This window comes from Lampris incognitus, chromosome 1, assembly GCF_029633865.1.
Source record: "Lampris incognitus isolate fLamInc1 chromosome 1, fLamInc1.hap2, whole genome shotgun sequence".
NCBI lineage: Eukaryota > Metazoa > Chordata > Actinopteri > Lampriformes > Lampridae > Lampris > Lampris incognitus.
This window is the reverse complement of record NC_079211.1, coordinates 3,511,125-3,529,993: the sequence shown is the minus strand read 5'-3', so window position 1 is coordinate 3,529,993 and position 18,869 is coordinate 3,511,125.

Here is an 18,869-nt window from a genome sequence, read left to right as displayed (position 1 = left end):
TCACACTGGACTATAGCAAATACCCCTCAGCACTGCTCCCCCTCACAATTTTGGGCAGCACAATGGCCAAATAGTTAGTATTGTTGCCTCACAGCAAGAAGGTCCTGGTTTTGTATCCCAGGCCGTACAAGGTCCCTTCTGTGTGGAGTTTGCATGGTTTCCCCATGTCTGCGTGGGTTTCCCCCGGGTGCTCTGGTTTCCTCCCACCATCAAAAAGGAATGCATGTTAGGGTAAATACTCCTGCCTGTGCAACTGAGCAAGGCAATGGAAAGAGGAAGTGGAGTTGGACCCCGGGCACTGCAGCTGACCACTGCTTCAATACAATAAGATGGGCTAAATGCAGAGAAAAAAAATCATTGTAGCTTGTACAATGACAAAATAAAGTGGCTTTCCTCTTCTTTCTTAAATATCCAACAGCCCTGTGTCAACCACGGAGACCTTCAAGTTTCTGGGAACTACCATTTCCAAAGACCTGAAGTGGGAGTTCAGCATCAACTCCATCCTCAAAAAGGTCCAGAAGAGGATGTTCTTTCTGCAGCAATTGAGGAAATTTGGTCTGCCACAGAAGCTGTTGAGCCAGTTCTACACTGTAGTCATTGAATCTGTCCTGTGTACATCCATCACAGTCTGGTTCGGAGCAGCAACAAAATAGGATAGGAACAGACTTCAGCAAACAATGAGCACCTGAATGCTAGAACCACAACAACACAACACATCATCTTCGGTAACATGGCGAGACCAAGCAGCATGCAAGACTGAAAACATGGAGTGGATTTTACAGCCCTATGACCTATACAGAGACTTGCTATAGACCCAACTCCATCAAAAGCTCCACTACTTATCAGCATGGAATTCCTGAACACACGGTCCTCTCTCTAACAAACAAACAAACCACTTTTTGGACAAAAGTCTTGACATTATGTGCCTGACCAAAACCTGGCATAAGCCTAGGGTTTACTCGAGCCTCAATGAGGCATGTCCACCTGGCTACAGGTACATTGAAAAAGCCTGCACAAATGGACATGGTGGCCACTTAGCAATTATTCACCAAGCTGATCTAAAAATATCCCAGCTACCAGGGGCGGAACCAGACATAAAGCATTCGGGGCTTAGCCTGGGGCCCGGGCCTGGGGGCATTCCCTGAGCAGCTTCCCTGGGCCCCAAGCATTCCCTGGGCATGTTTCCCTGAGACTTTTTTCACATTTATGGCAGCTATATGCACCATTTTTCAAGCCATCTGAAATAATAGAATGCCTAAAAATCTGTACATTTTGGGGAAAAAAGAAAGTCATCCTATCAAGCCCACATCCTATTTTGTATCTAATTGTTTTCCAAATGTCTTCATCATTCTGAAACAGTAACAAAACAAATGTGGAGGATGACCAATTTCTCATCTGCCACCAAAAAAAGAGGCATAATTTCCCTGATGTGACTATTGTTATTTTACATAATATAGGTAGGGTAGGAATTTTTGCGTAAACAGCATTACTTATCTTGAAACCTATTTATGTTATACTATGGTGGAGTTCACAGGATAAATGTTTAGCTGACAATTCTGCTACATTTGAGTCCATGCCATAATAATCTGGGCTGCTCTAATAGCAAATCAAGGATTCCCAACAATGCCAAGAAATAGGCCAACAGAGGAGCATTTACTCAAATTATATTAGATTTCTTTAGGGAATAGCATAAAAAGATGAACAACATGGGCATACATAATTATTTTACAGTACTTAATTTGATCTACTCCTGGTCGCTATGTTCTCTTTTACTCATCTTTTTTCTTCATTAAATCTTCCCTCCATGAATCTGCTTAGAAATCAGAGAAAAAAGAAGTTCCTTGTAACTCTGGAACTTAACTTGGAATCATCATGTTTTGTTTTCTTCAGTATCGAAGTAATCCATAATAGCCATCACTACATCCACTGGTACATAGCAGGCACGACACTCTTTTTTTCTATTCTGACCAGTGTGGCACATCTACATGGAGATCTTTTCATACCAGACCGTCACCTTAGCAGGTGCAACAGCATCGATACCATCTGCAATTTTAGAATTAAAATGATCTTCAAGCTCATTGACTGAGACCCGAGTGAGGGTGGGTGTGGAAGAGAAAGCCTGAATTAACATTTCACTGGTGCTTTCAGTGATATGCTGTTTTGTGATTACCTCTGTTTGAACATTTGTGCATACGGACAAAACACAATAAGTGTGTCCGTGCCTGGATGGTCGAATTATACTTTTGGCAGTGTTTGGACCTTATCCCTAACCATAGCGTTGGGCAGAGAGTCAGTTTTCAAAACTTTGCTTTTGACATCTCTTATTATATGATCACCTACCAGTAAAGCTGTATTTGGTTTGATGTCTTGTCTAGCTTGGTTAACTTCTTTTTCGAATGTCCGGTGCATGTTCTGCTGTGATGCTGTCTTTTGGATGATGTGATATTGGCTTTAGCGGCTACTGATCTGTTAGTTACCTCTGGGTGCTGCCGAGAGACGCTCTTCAAGAGCTTGGCTGTATCACGGGCCGTGGTTGCATGGGTCTTGGCGTTAGCTTCTGAGCTATCGGTGCTAATGCTAGCTGTGGTATTACCATTGTGCTCACTGACAGGCGGCTCATGCAGAGTAATAAACCTGTTCTCAAGCTGAACCTCTGGTGAGACACTGTGCTTGTTGTGTCTGACTCTTCTTTTACCCCGGACAACGTCTGTTCAGGGCTCAGGGTTTGACAATGCAGGGGTAGAACGGGTCTTTGGTCTTGCTCCCTGGTTTAGCCAATAGCAAATATCCAGATCTGACGCGGTGTCGGTCTCAAGCAGGTTCTGGCCGGACCAGGGAATAGTGTCTGCATAGTCATCAGTGTGGGGCTCATTATGTCCGAAAGCCGCTTCGCACCACGTTTCATGTCCCTGGTTCTGATCGTCAGCCGGCTCCGGGACATCAGCTTGGGAAGCAGCAAACAGAGTGTCAATAAGTTTTTCATCCTCTCGTATTCGGTAGAGCATATAGATTCTTTTTTCAAGCTCTGTGATTTTCTGGCTGAGCGTTGCACAGCTGGTGCATTCAGTGGAGGGAGAAGAGAGGGGAGGCATTTTTCCCAAAGCTCGAAGACTGAAAATGGGAACATGGCTGTATTTCCAGAAATCAGACAAAAAGCTCAGCGAGGAAGTATAAATGCACAAAAATAAAACTGCCGACTATGGCCACAGCAGAGGGCTGAGTCCAAACAGTTCTCACCACATACAGATAAAACACTGTGGAGTTGGAGACTCCAGTGCAATCAAGTCCATGCTGCAACAATCAATGATCTGATAAAATCCAGATAATAGTACAAGTAAACCATAAAATCAATTAAAAGTTGTTAAAAATTAAAAGTAATGTAAAGTTGTGGCTCCTTGCAACAGCATGGGACTGGCAACTTAAGGTCACCCTTGTGAAACAGCTCAAATTCCCAGACACCATTCACAGTGTCCACACTCAGGCCAGGTAAGGTCCTGGTATGGAAACAACAAGACAAGTGGTCCTGCTAGAGATGACTGTTCCCTGCGAAGACCAGATGGAGGAGCCTTCGACAGGAAGAGGACCAAGTACAAGGGGCTGGCAGGCAAATGCCACATCAGGTGATGAATCAGGAACACTTTGTCATTTCACTTCATGTACTTGCATACATGAAATGAAATGAAATGCCATTTCCCCCAGCCCACAGCAGTACAACACAAAGACAAAAACACATCCAAAGACTACAAGAACACACATATTCAAACTAACACATACATCCAAACTAAACATGTGGGTATGTGTCCTGGTCACTACACTAGCGCCTACTCTGGTCAGTCAGGGTGCCTGTTTGAGGGGGGAGGGGAACTGGGGGGGGGTGTAGCGTGATCCTCCCACACACTACATTCCCCTGGTGAAACTCCTCACTGTCAGGTGGAAAGAAGCGGCTGGCGACTCCACATGTATCGGAGGAGGCATGTGGTAGTCTGCAGCCCTCCCAATTGGCAGAGGGGGTGGAGCAGTGACCAGGATGGCTTGGAAGAGTGGGGTAGTTGGCCGGATACAATTGGGGAAGAAAAGAGGAAAAATCCAAAGGGGAAAAAAAAGCGCGCAGCAAAATCTACAACAACAAAAAAATCAGATAGTGCAGCAGTGGCTAAGCATGTGCCATGGAGAGCCATGTGTATGCAGGTTTTCAGTCCAACCTGACTCCACACCAGGTGATTTCACTGATAATATTCTTCCTTTTAGGTTGAAGGGTTGCTAATCAGTGAAATTACATTACATTACAGTCATTTAGCCAACACTTTTATCCAAAGGGACTTACAATAAGTGCATCATTTAACGTAGGAAATCAGGAGAACCTCTAGTCATCAGAGGTCATGAGTGCATCTAAACAAGCATCTAAGAGCAAAACCAGTGCTAAAGTAAAAGCAAAAGAAAGAGATTTTTTTTGTTTTTTAAATGAGTGAATACAATAAGTGGTAAGAACAAGTAACAGGGGAGTAGTTCTTGAAGAGGTGAGTTTTCAACCTGTGCTGAAAGATGGGCAGCGACTCCGGTGTCCTGCCATCAGTGGGGAGTTCATTCCACCACTGTGGGGCCAGGACAGAACAGAGCCGGGACCGGGTCGATCGGCAGCAAGGGGCCTCTGAGCGATGGGGCAACCAGGCGTCCCAAGGCAGCAGAGTGAAGTGGTCGGGCGGGGGTGTAGGGCTTGACCATGGCCTGGAGATAGGAAGGAGCTGTTCCTTTCACTGCCCTGTAGGCTAGCACCAGAGTCTTAAACTGGATGGGAGCAGCTACTGGGAGCCAGTGTAGGGACACGAGAAGGGGAGGTGTGTGGGAGAACTTAGGGCGGTTGAACACCAGACGAGCTACAGCTTTCTGAAATCACCTGGTGTGGAGTCCGGCTGGAATGAAAACCTGCATACACATGGCTCTCCATGGCAAATGGTTAGCAACCCCTGAGACAGTGTGAGACTGATGAAAAAGAATTCTGGAGTGAGTTGGATGAAGTGATAGAGAGAGTGCCCAAGGCTCCTCTTTGGGTACTCTGATTTGAGCAGATTTCAATCGGCATGTTGGTAAAGGAAACAGCAGTGATTAGGAGGTGATGGGTAAGTATGGTGTCAAGTAAAGGAATGTGGAAGGACAGATGGTGGTGGATTTGGTGAAAAAGATTGAACTATGGTTAATACATATTTCAAGAACAGGGATGAACACAGGTTGACGTATAAGAGTGGAGGAAAGTGCACACAGGTGGACCATATATCATGCAGCAGGTGCAATCTAAAAGTGATTGGAGACTGCAAGGTGGTGACAGGGGAGAAGGTTACTTGGCAGCATTGGATGATGGTCTGTCTGTAGGATGACTTTGGAGATCAACAAGAGGAAGAGTGAAGATAGAGCCAAGGATCGAAAGGTAATAATAACATAAATAATAATCATTTTATTTAAAAGGTGCCTTTCATGACACTCAAGGTCACCTTACATCAAATACAAAAAAAAAAGCAGTAAAAACATTAGTGCAACCAACAATCTCATCTTATCATCAGCCGCTTCTCTGGGGTCGGGTCATAGTGGCAACGAGCTAAGTAGGGCGCTTCAGATATCCCTCTCCCCAGCAATGCCCTCCAGCTCCTCCTGGGGGATCCCAAGGCGTTCCCAGGCCAGAATGAACATGTAGTCCCTCCAGCAAGCTCTCAGTCTACCCCAGGATCTCCTCCCAGTTGGACGTGCCCGGAAAACTTCCCAACTAACCGAACTCAGCCCTCTTAAAGTGGACCAGAAAGTGGACCAACAGAAAAGGGACTCAATTCTTTTTGCATTGACAGTTCACTTAGAAGAGGACTCAGTTCTCTATGGTCCACATCAGTTCTGATGGGGCCTCAGTCCTCTTTGTCTTCACACTATAGCATTACTATAGCTTCATCACTCTGCTGGTCAATGCTTCCACCTTCAATGACATTTTTAGGGTTGGCACAGGTGCTTCCACACAGAATACCGTCAAGTCCTGCTGCGAACCGCAGACAAATCCCTCGTGCGCATGTGCACACTTGGCCAATAAAGCTGATTTTGATTGTCTTTATTTTTTCTTTGGTGTGTCTCTATATAATGGAAAAACATTCAAAGAAGAAAGTATAAAAAAGGCTGATTCTAATTCAGTTCACTGTAAAAGAGGGATGAGTCTTTTATGTCAGAGGATTCTCCGCTTTTTCTCATTTTATTGCGTGGTAAAATACTTCTGACCTCGTTTAGTTTTACTTTGACACGGCACTGCAGTGTGGTCCTAATGAAGCCGCTCGCTTTCATATTAGCTCAAAATTGGAGGAAAACCTTTGTGTTTCTGTCCATTATAGACAGTTGCCGTTTTATGTGTTTTTCATTCCATATCTGGAGAAATGCAGTAGTTTCTTCCTCGGACAAGATTCATGATTCAAGATTTTGATTATCGTCATTTTCATTATGTACCCGCGCACATAAATAAAAACGAAATGCCGTTCCTCCCAGCCCACAGCAGTGCAACAAGATAAAAAAAATACATCCAAAAATTCCCTAAAAACAATAGCACTAAACACATAAAAACAGAGAGAACAAAACAAAAAAGTACAATTAACAACACAGACCATTCAAGTGCAATACAGACCATTCAAGTGCCATTTCAGTTTAAATGATGACAGCCGGTGTCTGTCAACAAGTGACCAACACTGGTGGTGGGGGGGTTTAGAGGGTAGGTGGGGGGGGACACAGTTTGTTAATAATCCTGACTGCTAGTGGGTAGAGGCTATTTAACATTCTGCTAGATTTAGTACAGATGCTTCTGTACCTCTTCCCAGACGGCAGGAGGGAAAACAGGTTGTGAGAAGGATGGTGGAGATCCTTAATGATGCTGGAGGCTCTGCGAACACAGCATTGAGGGTAAATCTACTACTACTACAAAACTACTACAAGTGGCCACGGTTCTGTCTACTTGTTTTTTCGAGAGTCCCAGTGCAATAGCATGTGATCTGTCTACAGCAAGCCTACAGGCCTAAAATGCAATGGTAAAAAGTAGAAGCGAACCTGGAGCACGTTGTGTTCACAATCCACAGGTTATGTGATCCACAACATGGACTCGAAGCAAACCGTACTCAGACCACCTCCCGAGGAGGTCTGATTATGATTCGTTTCAGAGGCCTTTGAGTTCCTTTGGAGTGTTCACGTATGCAAAAAACAATGCTGACTAATCGCTCCGAGTTTGTTTGGAGGGCTGAAAGGGACCAAGTGTGAAAAAACCCGAAGACACCCTCTAGTTTCTAGAGAAAATCTGTCATCGAACCTTAACAAATCAGCTACTCTTCTCTGGTCCTCAGGGTGATAAGTACTTCAGCTTTTCTATTCTGTTTCTATTGCACAAGTTCCTTCACTTTGTTGTTTCAGAACCAGAAACTCCCTGATTGAACAGCTGGCATACCTTACAAAACATAACCAGCAGTACAGGGACTCAGAGGGCTGCAGCTGAGAGATATTAGAAGGTCCTGCAACTTTAGGGATCTTAAACATTCCGCAAAGGAAAATGGGAGCAATGGTCTGAAGCCATGAGTGTGAAGTTAGCGCTTCTCTGCAATATGCAGCATACATGTAGATAAAAAAAAAACTCAACAGGGATTTTGACATATGCCTTTTAAGAATCTCTGCTCCTAAACACAAAAAAATAAAACAAGCCTGCAGTGCTTGGTGAAAATCTTGAAAACAATGGCTATTCAAATAAATACCACACATCTACTCTACTGCAGCACTCTGTCAAGGCCCATTAAAACAAAGCTTTGACAGCTTCAATTCAGCATGCATGCTAATGGCTCAGCTGTGCCATGTTTTCCACACCGCCAGCTGAACTGCTTAGGATTCAATACATCTCTCTTCTCAATTCATACTCTTCCAAAAGGTGTCCTCACCATGCAGCCATATTAACATTTGAGAAAGGGTAAACCTGGCCATGACAAAATGATCAATTCAATTCCACTTCACCCACTGCTACAATCTAATGTTTCACCTCTGGCTTTTATCAGACAGCAAATACAGAAATACATACATATATCACAAAACTCTTATTTGTTCACCATTCACCATGTGGGTCCGCTTTTTCTGTTTGTATTGGTGACCCCGGTGGTCCCATCCATTTAACATGGGGATTCCCACACAGCCCTGTCTGACACCCTGGCCTTGAGATAAATCAAAGGTCTCTTCTTCACCCCATAGATCAAAAGTGGGGCAGAAACGCCGCCATGTTGAGTCAGCATTAACTGGGGAAGGAAGGGGGGGGGCTTCATTAAGCTTTATAAATACCAAATAAAAAGAATTTCACCAGAAATCCACGACAACATTCACTAATATGCAGCCAAAAACAATGTACGATTATCCATCGTCTGCATAGTCCAGGAAAAAGAAAAAAGAGAATTTGACTTCAGCTTCTGCAAATAGCCAGTGATAGTCCGTAATAATGACGATACCATCATCATCATTATGATTAAAGTCATAATTCTCATTATTTACAAGCTTGGTCCATTGTACTAAATCAATAAATGGTGCAGGAATTCAATAATGAAAATGAATAGGCAGCATCTCTATAAATCAAACATGGAATTTTGAGCTGAAATTGCAATCTTTGGGATAAAAAGTGTCTCTTAGCTGTACATGAAGATAAATAAATCCCCTTTTTCTGTTACCTTGGAGGGTTTTGGTTCCAGTTTATAATGCAACACACAGTAACTTCCATCATTTCAAAAGCTATTTTTAGGGCGTCCGGGTAGCGTTGCGGTCTATTCTGTTGCCTGCCAACACAGGGATCGCCGGTTTGAATCCCTGTGTTACCTCCGGCTTGGTCGGGGGTGCCTTACAGACACAATTGGCCGTGTCTGCGGATAGGAAGCCGGATGTGTCCTGGTCGCTGCACTAGCGTCTCCTTTGGTCGGTCGGGGCATCTGTTCGGGGGGGAACTGGGGGGGGGGGCACGATCCTCCCATGCGCTACGTCCCCCTGGTGAAACCCCTCACTGTCAGGTGAAAAGAAGCAGCTGGCGACTCCGTATGTATCAGAGTAGACGTGTGATAGTCTGCAGCCCTCCCCGGATCAGCAGAGGGGGTGGAGCAGCAAACGGGATGGCTTGCTCGGAAGAGTGGGGTAATTGGCCAAGAACAATTGGGGAGAAAAAAAAAGGGGGGGCTATTTTTAGTCTGTTTCCACCATTTTCTCTCATTTTGCTTTCCCCCCATAGATTTGAAAATGGAAAATGTATTCTATACCCCTTAAAAAGCCTTTGTCATATAACGCCCCTTCAGAACAATAACTGTTGGTTATTAAGGCATAAATCAGTTTGTGTTTCTAATTTTACAGCTATGCTCATTGATTATTGTTGGAGTTGTTGTTGAATGATAAACAAGACGTGTGTGTGTGTGTGGGTTGGGTGAGTTGGGTGGGGGTTAAATTTATTTCCACATTAAAGGCCCCCAAATGGCCCGGGGCCTGTGTGTGTGTCAGAGCGACTCTTTGTGTTTACATTTGGATTATGGATTAGGTTTTTAAGACACTGGCAGGAGAGTAGTTTATTTCTTTCAGAGGGTTTTTACGCTGGTTGCCTTCTTGCCTTGATCCCCCATGAAATCCTTTGTTTTTGGTTTTAATCTCCTCCACCCGATAATCACGTCATTGAGTTCATTAAACTCAAACATCTGTCCTTTACTATCTTTGGAGTTCTGTGACTGAACAAATTACATTTCAGTTCTTATTTTTTCTTTTAAATGTGTTTTTTTTTTAGCGTTATTAGACAGAACAGATGGCATGGTGGTGCAGTGGTTAGCATGGTCGCCTCACAGCAAGAAGGTCCTGGGTTCGAGCCCCAGGGTAGTCCAACCTCAGGGGTCGTCCTGGGTCATCCTCTGTGTGGAGTTTGCATGTTCTCCCTGTGTCTGTGTGGGTTTCCTCCAGGTGCTCCGGTTTCCTCACACAGTCCAAAGACAAGAGGGTCAGGTGAATCACCGTACTGAATTGTCCCTAGGTGTGAATGTGTGTATCGGCCCTGTGATGGCCTTGTGGCCTCTCCAGGGTGTTTCCCCACCTGCCACCCATTGACTGCTGGGATAGGCTCCAGCATCCCCTGACCCCAATTGGGATAAGTTGCTTGGATAATGGATGGATGGATAGACAGGATGGGACATGCTACAAGTCTGACCTTCCATCAAGATGTTGCGGGCGTCCGGGTAGCGTGGCGGTCTATTCCGTTGTCTACCAACACAGGGATCTCCGGCTCGAATCCCTGTGTTACCTCCGGCTTGGTCGGGCAGGTGGGAAGCCAGATGTGGGTATGTGTCCTGGTCATTGCACTAGTGCCTCCTCTAGTCGGTCGGGGCGCCAGTTTGGGGGGGAGGGGGAACTGGGGGGAATAGCATGATCCTCCCACGCGCTACGTCCCCCTGGTGAAACTCCTCACTGTCAGGTGAAAAGAAGCGGCTGGTGACTCCACATGTATGGGAGGAGACATGTGGTAGTCTGCAGCCCCCCCCCCCGGATCAGCAGAGGGGGTGAAGCAGGAGGTGGAGCATGTTTCTTTTGATGGTGGGGGAAACCAGAGCACCCAGAGAATGCCCACCACAGACACGGGGAGAACATGCAAACTCCACACAGAGGACGACTTGGGATGACCCACAAGGCTGGACCACCCCAGGGTTCGAACCCAGGACCTTCTTGCTGTGAGGTGACAGCGCTAACCACTGGGCCACCATGCCACCCAAATTTTAATGATTGATAAAGATAATCAATGATTATCTTTATCGATCATCACACCCAGGTGATGTCACTATCACATGAGGATGATGTCAGTTTCACACAGGAATGACATCACAGTCCTGTCAGAATGATTTCATAGTGCCAGAAAGATGTCATCGTCTCCTCAGAATAATCTCACATTAGAAAAGGGCAGCTACACGTTGAGCTGTCATCATACCTCAAACCAATGAAAGCACACTGGGCAGAAATGAGGGAGGAACTTGGTGCTGGTGTTCCCATGCGCAATGCCTGCAAACAGCAACTGAGCTGTTTCATGCTAGCCAAACTTTGCAAGCACTGTCTCAAACCTCGGCTCAGACGTGATCACAATTGCAAACACAAAGTCCAAAGCATAAGCTGTTTGCTGCAATTGCAGCAAATCTTTTAATTTTAACAAGAAAAACACAACTGGTTATTATATTATAACTGGTAATGTAGCTGAGACAAATAAGGAAATGCGTTTCTACCGTATGACTTCTAATCAAACATGAAAACTTACCAGGTGCCGTTTCTGGAGTCTGGTGCTTTCAAACTCACATCCAGTTAATAGCTGCCTCAGGATTTCTAAGGTCCATCCCAGTTTATTTCGAAGAGAGTTTGTCCACATCCTCCATCAGCTTAACAAAGTGGAGGCTATGCAGCGGCAGTAGCTCAGCAGGTAGAGCAGGTCATCCAGGAACTGGAGGATTACTGATCTGATCCTCGGTTCCTCTGGGCAAAAATTGTCAAGGTGTCAGTGAGTAATACACCCAACCCCTAAGTAGCTCCTGATGAGTTGGTTATTACCTTGCATGGTTGACACCGTCATCAGTGTGTCCGTGTATGGGTAGATGTGAGACATTAATTGTTGAGCACCTTGAGTGGCTCTTGCAGCTGAAAAATACGTGTAGGAAGATGGCAGCACGGACTCGCATTTGCGGCGGCCTCATCCAGTGCTGATTATGCAGTGTCTTTGTTCACGTCTGCGTCTAGGTTTGTGTCATCGTGTGAAGTTTTTGTTTTGATCGCCGATTTCGTTTGGCTGGGAGAGTTGGCGTTGGATCGGCTGGGGGAGCCGCGTCTGCTGCATCTGACAGGCCCAGGGACCACGGCGCTGCCTTGAGCTGCACCTGAGCGGGAAACACCGAGGGCGGTCTGACGGGATGCGGAGGCGGGGCAGGCTAGGCTAACTGTTAGCCCACGCAGACCGGCGGTTCCCACAGTCATCCTGGCTGGCGTTCGTCCTCTATAGACGGTGCAGTTTTTGGACTGTGTTGTTGGCTGTTTTTTTTTTTTACTTTGTTCTTTCAGTTTTTGTATGTTTTTGGTGGTGTTGTTTTTGCAGGTTTTTGGATATGTGTTTTTGTGTTGCACTGCTGTGGGCTGGGGGAAACGGAATTTCATTTCTTTTGTGTATGTAGTACAGAATATGAAATGACAAATACATTTTTCCTGATTCCTGAAAAGTGCTATATAAATGCAGTACAATTACCATTTATGCAATATTAATGTCACAATGACGTCACAGTCCTGTCAAACAGCTGCTCTCCACCCACCTCCATACTGTCATGGTTCCTCCATTTCTTCTAAGCACCAAGGCCAAACATTTTCCAGACACATACTCGGACTTGTCCTGCAGCAGGTCACCTGATCCAACCAGTTACCTGTGATTGGTGGGACAGAGAAACTTAGTGATGAATGACTTTCCATTGCTACGTATGTGTGTGTCTATGTTTGTTAGTGTGTATGTTTGCAGAAGATAATTAAATTAATTTGAAGAAAAGGAGTTGGGAAGGAGGCGAGAACTGCTGACATGGGTGAAATGTAGACATCTGAAGAGAAGCGTTTCATTACTCTTAACTTCTGTCAGCTGTTGACGCTTTTTTTCTGCGAACATAATTCTTCTTTTTAATGGAGGATGTAGTGCTGTTTTTGCTGCGTAATGAAAAACCCTACAAAGCCTCACTGAAAGCACTGAGGAAAAAAAGCCACACTGTCAAAGGGACAAGGGAGTTAAAATGGTTTTCTGAATTTCAAACACATGATTATAATCATGTTTGAAATTTGAAGCTTGCCCAAATAAATGCTGTCAGTTGTTGTTTTGTATTCTTTTGCTTTGCACTTAATTCATATTCACTTTGTTAAGGTTATAATCAAGCTGATTGACAGCTAGGTCACTTTGCATACACAATACTAGAAATATACTATACTAGAAATGTGTCTTGGTGGATGAACAGAAAACCACGTGGACATGAATCGGATGTAAAGCAGAAAAAAAACGTTATCTATAAAAAGGACAAGTTGCAAAACAGCCTCTTGAACAATATTATTTGATAGCTGATGTGTTACGAGTAAAGGTTCATAGTAGGTTTCTGTGTCCCTTCATCCATCTGGGTATCCTCCACCATTCAGAGCTCTCTGAAGACTCACATTCAAGGGGAATGTAATGCAGTCAGCTGCTGCTTATTGTTTGTCAAACATGTCAAAAACACATGCATGTTAGGGTTGACACTCTTGTCTGCGCCCCTGACCGAGGCAAAGACTGTCGTTGTCTCTGTTGTTCCTTTAGCCAAATGAACGGTAGCTCATGCTGCTGACATTTCAGAAACCTGTTTGCTTGTTTCTATCTGATAATCCTGTGTGTTTTGGGCCACCAATTGTTTCATACCTGGCTACTGGATTCCTCGCCTCGCCCAGCTGCTGTCGTTGCACTCCGGAGCCTACGTTTGGTACAACACCGGCAACAATGTGGATCAATACGCTGCTTATATGGACGATGTTCACCCCTATCTTTCATACTGCATCCAGTAACACCGTTACTTCAATACACAGCAGCAGAACTTTATCAACTACAACCCCACCTCTCTGAGCCACCACAGGCATTGCATCTCCATCGGGATATCACTCGTCATTCACCATGGATCCTGCCGAGCTTCAATTTCGATGACACAAAATTAATACGTTCCTTCCGGTCTTCCATTCCTCGTCCCTCAAGAAAGTCCGGATGGATTGTTGCCCACAGCACATTATCTAACCTAGCCAGGTCGGCTAGCATCAAACTCAACAAGAAAAAATCTTACCATTGGGTTATTTAACATCCACTCGCTAACCAACAAGGGACTTCTACTTGATGATCTACTGAATGGTCATAAATTTGATTCTCTTGACGGAGACGTGGCAGCAACCCAATGACTTTTCACAGCTGAATCACACTATTCCTGCAAGTCCTTCGCCACTGGCGGGATGTGTGTGTGTGTGTGGGGGGGGTCTTGCGATGCTCTACAGTGAAAAATGGAAAGTGTCTTCCATAACTACTTGTTTCATTTGAGTCCACTGCCCTTCAAATCAATGGGCCAATACCTACTATACTAGCTACTGTTTATCGAGCTCAACAATGATTCCCTAAATTGTTTTGTTTTTCTAACCTTCTTATGTTCTTTGTCCCCTAATATAATATTGCTAGGTGATTTTAATATACACATGGCTAATGCCAACAATACTCTCACAAGGGATTTTACATCATGCCTGGACAGTTTTGGATTACAGCAATTTATTGATTTTCTAACACACTCCAAATGACACATCCTTGATCTGATTTGCTACTCTAGTGTAACTCTTAATTGTAATGCATCCAATTTACCCATTTCCGACCACAAGTTAGTGTCTTTCAATGTTAACATTATCCAAAACAAACGTGTTACATTCCATCTCATTCCATAACATTAAGACTATTGATTTATCTGCTCTTTCTAGTGGAATTGATAACCTCCCCAGCAAAGACAATTTATCCACCCCTGATGGTCTCTCATTATGATGGACTTTACAGTTTTATAAAAGGTCATGTTCCTTTGAAACCCCAGTCCGTTTCTTTTACCCACTCTGCCCCTTGGTTTACACCTGAATTACGTCAGCTTAAAGCTAAAGGCTGTTGCCTGGAATAACTTTATGCAAAAACTGGCCTTGCTGTTCATAAACACATGTATGACAACCACATACTTCATTAAAAGGAGGCTCGTCCCACAACTAAATCATCCTATTATGGAAATTTACTAAGATCGGGTGAAGGGAACACAAGAGCCCTGTTTTCCACGATAAACAATTTTTATGACCACCAGACACTCTTGCACCTCACCTGTATTCAATTGCTCAATGTAACATGTTCCTGAGCTTTTTTAACAGTGCAGAGACAGCCTTGGTGAAAATCTGGTGATGGCAGCTGACTCTGGGCTCTTAACTGTACTGGTCCTTCTTGATCTGAGTGCAGCCTTTTGATACCATCTCACATAACATCATCCTAGAGAGATTAGCTTCCATTGGAATCATTGGCACCTTTCTTGCCTGGTTTAGTTTATATCTCTCTGGCCACACTCAGTTTGTCCAACATGAAATTTTGAGATCACAGTCCTTTCCTGTTACTACCGGTGTTCCCCAGGGCTCTGTTTTGAGCCCCCTCCTTTACATTTTACCTCTTGGCCACATTTTCAGGAAATTTGGCATTCAATTTCACCACTATGCAGATGAGATCCAGCTCTATCTAGCCACTAAGCCTTCTTCTACTCTTCCACCCACTTCCCTTTCCAACTGCTTACTGAAAATTAAATCCTAGTACTCATATAACTTCCTCAAACTTAATAGTGATAAAACTGAAGTTCTCCTCATAGGTGCTACATTTGGCTAAACCTGATAGCCTTTCTTTGACTATTGATAATTCCATAGTTCCTCCTTCCCCTCAGATTAAGAGTCTGGGTGTCATCTTGGAGAGCACATTATCTTTTGAAGAACACATCAACAATGTTCAGTCTGCCTACTTCCAGCTATGCAACATTAATCACCTTCGCTCGTCATTTACAAGTAACAGCACCGCCATTCTCATTCACACCCTGATTACATCCCATATTGACTACTGCAATTCTATCCTCTTTGGTCTTGCTCTTAATTGTCTTTATAAACTTCAACTGGTCCAGAATTCAGCTGCCCGTATCATTACCAGAACTTCTTCCATAGATCATATCATTCCTGTTCTTCAGCAACTTCATTGGCTCCCTGTTAAATACCGTATTGCACTCAGGATTATGCTTCTCACCTTTAAGGCCTTTAATAACCTGCCACCTTTGTATCTTTCTGAACTCCTTCATATCCACACACCCTCCCGTTTTCTGAGATCCCCTTCTACCATCCAACTTACTACATCATCTGCCTGCTTGACTACTATGGGGTCTAGAGCCTGCAGTTGTTCTGCCCGCCACCTCTGGAACTCTCTCGCACAAAACAATCACAATATTGACTCTATTTCACCTTCAAATCCCATCTTAAAATGCACCTTTTCTAACTGGCATATTCAGTCTGATCCCAACTTTAATAATTAAACTCACATTGAGTCTTGCACAGATGATGATTTTATACCTATCTGTTGTATTAACTTATAAGAATCAGAATCATGTTTATTGGCTATGTAGGTTTGCAAATACATGGAATTTGACTCCGGTTTCGTGGCTTAACATAGAATAACAACACTACAACACAACAACCTTCAGTTATATACACAAAGTTTGACACAAGTGAAACAAGAGGTGATAAAGTGCAATGGTGCAGAGAATTATTATTATTATTGTACCTGGGTATGACGTTAAACTGCAACCGTCGGGTCGTCGGTGACTAAACTGGCAACCCCACTTCAACCCTTGGGTTGTTGTGAGGAGTGTGTGTGGACACCCAGCAGGACTAAAAACAAAATCTGTCAAAGGGCGGATGAGTTCCTCTGTGAGACAACGGCCATCCATACCTGGAGAGGAGACAGGGACCACCAGATACTCCCCCTACTGAAGCACAATGATGACTCAACCAAACTCAATCACCATAAACGGTGGAAGAGACTTGTTGAGGCATCAGCTGTGCTCCTAGACCTCCACAGGTTATGGAACTGATGTTAATGATGATGATACCTGTGATGGCCTGGTGGCCTGTCCAGGGTGTCTCCCCGCCTGCTGCCCAATGACTGCTGGGATAGGCTCCAGTATCCCCACAACCCTGAGTAGAACAAGCAGTTTGGATAATGGATGGATTGTATACCCCTGCTTTGTTTGATTTTATTATGTGATACAGTGCTGCTTGTTTTTAACTGTTTTGTAAGGTGTCCTTGAGTGCTCTGAAAGGCTCCCATAAATAAAATGCATTATCATGATCATGATTATTATTATTATATTTTACTTTTATTATTATTATTCTATCATCCCTAGACATGTTTTAATCATTATTTAGGATAAACTAAGTCTGGATGTGTGCTTTTGAATAGAGTTCTAGAAATGGATAATAACCTGTTGATGTATTCATCTCTGCTCTTCGTATGCATTTGGAGTGGCAGGGAGTAAACAGTGTGTTATACTGTCCATCCATTTTGTCCCTCTGCAGCACCGGTCAAACCTGTAGTCCTGAAATTAAGCCAAAAAAAAAAATCTCTTATTAAAATCAGATTTGGAGTTCCATCTTTAAATGCATCAAAGCCCTTGTTTGGCACTTACTATTCCCTGAGTGTAGTATTTAAAAGTCACTCTGCTTCGCCCCTCAGACAAAACGACCCTGGTGTGACCCCGACATTGACTGCCTTGCATCAGCTGGCTTCCCACCAAACCCTTTCACTTGTAAAATAAATCTATGATTATCTTTCAAGTCTCAGAAGAGGTTGTCCTTTTCCCTGGAGTATGTGCTTGTATCGACTGAGGGGCTACGCTCAGCTAGTGACAGCAGCTGAATGTTAAAGCTCTGGGGGCTTTGAACAGCGTGTTTCTTTAATCAGACTTACCCAAGTACATAGTGGCTTCACAGATAATAAAGAGAATGTAATGCAATGGCAATTAAGGAATGAACATTTGAAATTAGACGTGAATTGAAAAGTAAACCCTGCAGACTGTCCCGTCCTTCCATTTCGCTGCTTTCAGCTTGCAGGCACACGTAAATACTGCAATAACCCTCCACCACTCCTCATCACTTCAGATAAAAATGTATCTACAACACAAAAACAGTGAGGGCAAGCCCCCAATTCCCCCATGTGGGAATCATTCAGACAATTGCCTCCTTATACACAGTTTATTATCAGTTGCATACCCCAATGATAATTGGGTGCTTACGAAATGTTGACAATTGAGACGAAAACAATGTGAATTTATTTTAATCCATATTTGATGTAACAAGGTATACTTGGCAGTCATTGGTGGTGAATTTTGTCCTTAGACAGTCACTGGTGAAAATGTCGGAACGGTTGTGAGTGAAGTTGATCCTTTGTTGTGAATAGTTCAACGCTACATACAAAATGATATGAAAAGGATTAGCGAAGGAGAACTGGCTGAGGGTGAATTAATTCCAAATAAAGTGTATTTCTTTCTTTCTTTTCTTTCCTTCTTTCTCTTTCCTTCTTTCTTTCTAATTAGCCCCAGAGGAAGCCGGTTGATGCTGAGCAGAAACTGGTCAGACTGACCAACACAGATACCTTCATCCTTAATGTGTTTCAGACCTGTAAGCAAAGCAAGACTCAATACCATCAGCATCATCTTCCTCACCTTCATCCTCTCATAATTTTTTGCAAGCTTGTAAGATTTCCTACGGTAAGATTTCACCAGGACAGAGGCAATTTAACACGTGTCCTAACATCTAATTGATGTTACTAATTACATCTCAATTATATGAATGGGTTATTCTCAATCATGTGACTTTTTCCATTGACAACGAACAGCTCCGCCATGTTGGAGGACAGCTAGACCTTAGCAACCACTGTTTACATTGAAGTTCTCATTGTCGATCTGTGTTTACAAGAATTACATTTTAAGCAGAAATCGGACAAATGTACGGAAATAAAACATCACAGTCATGATTCACTCTTCGAAAAACAGTTTGCAAAATAAATTTTACAAAGTTCTGGCCTAACGGTGAGAAGAATCAGAATCGAACCACGGAAACAGAGCAGAAATTAACCATTGTAAAATATGAACCATGAGAGCTGTTCTGTATGAATCAAACCTTGCAACAATTTCTGTCACTCTGACTGTTTAGAAAATGTTTAGCATCACGCAGTGAGAGCAACATGGTATCCTATGGAT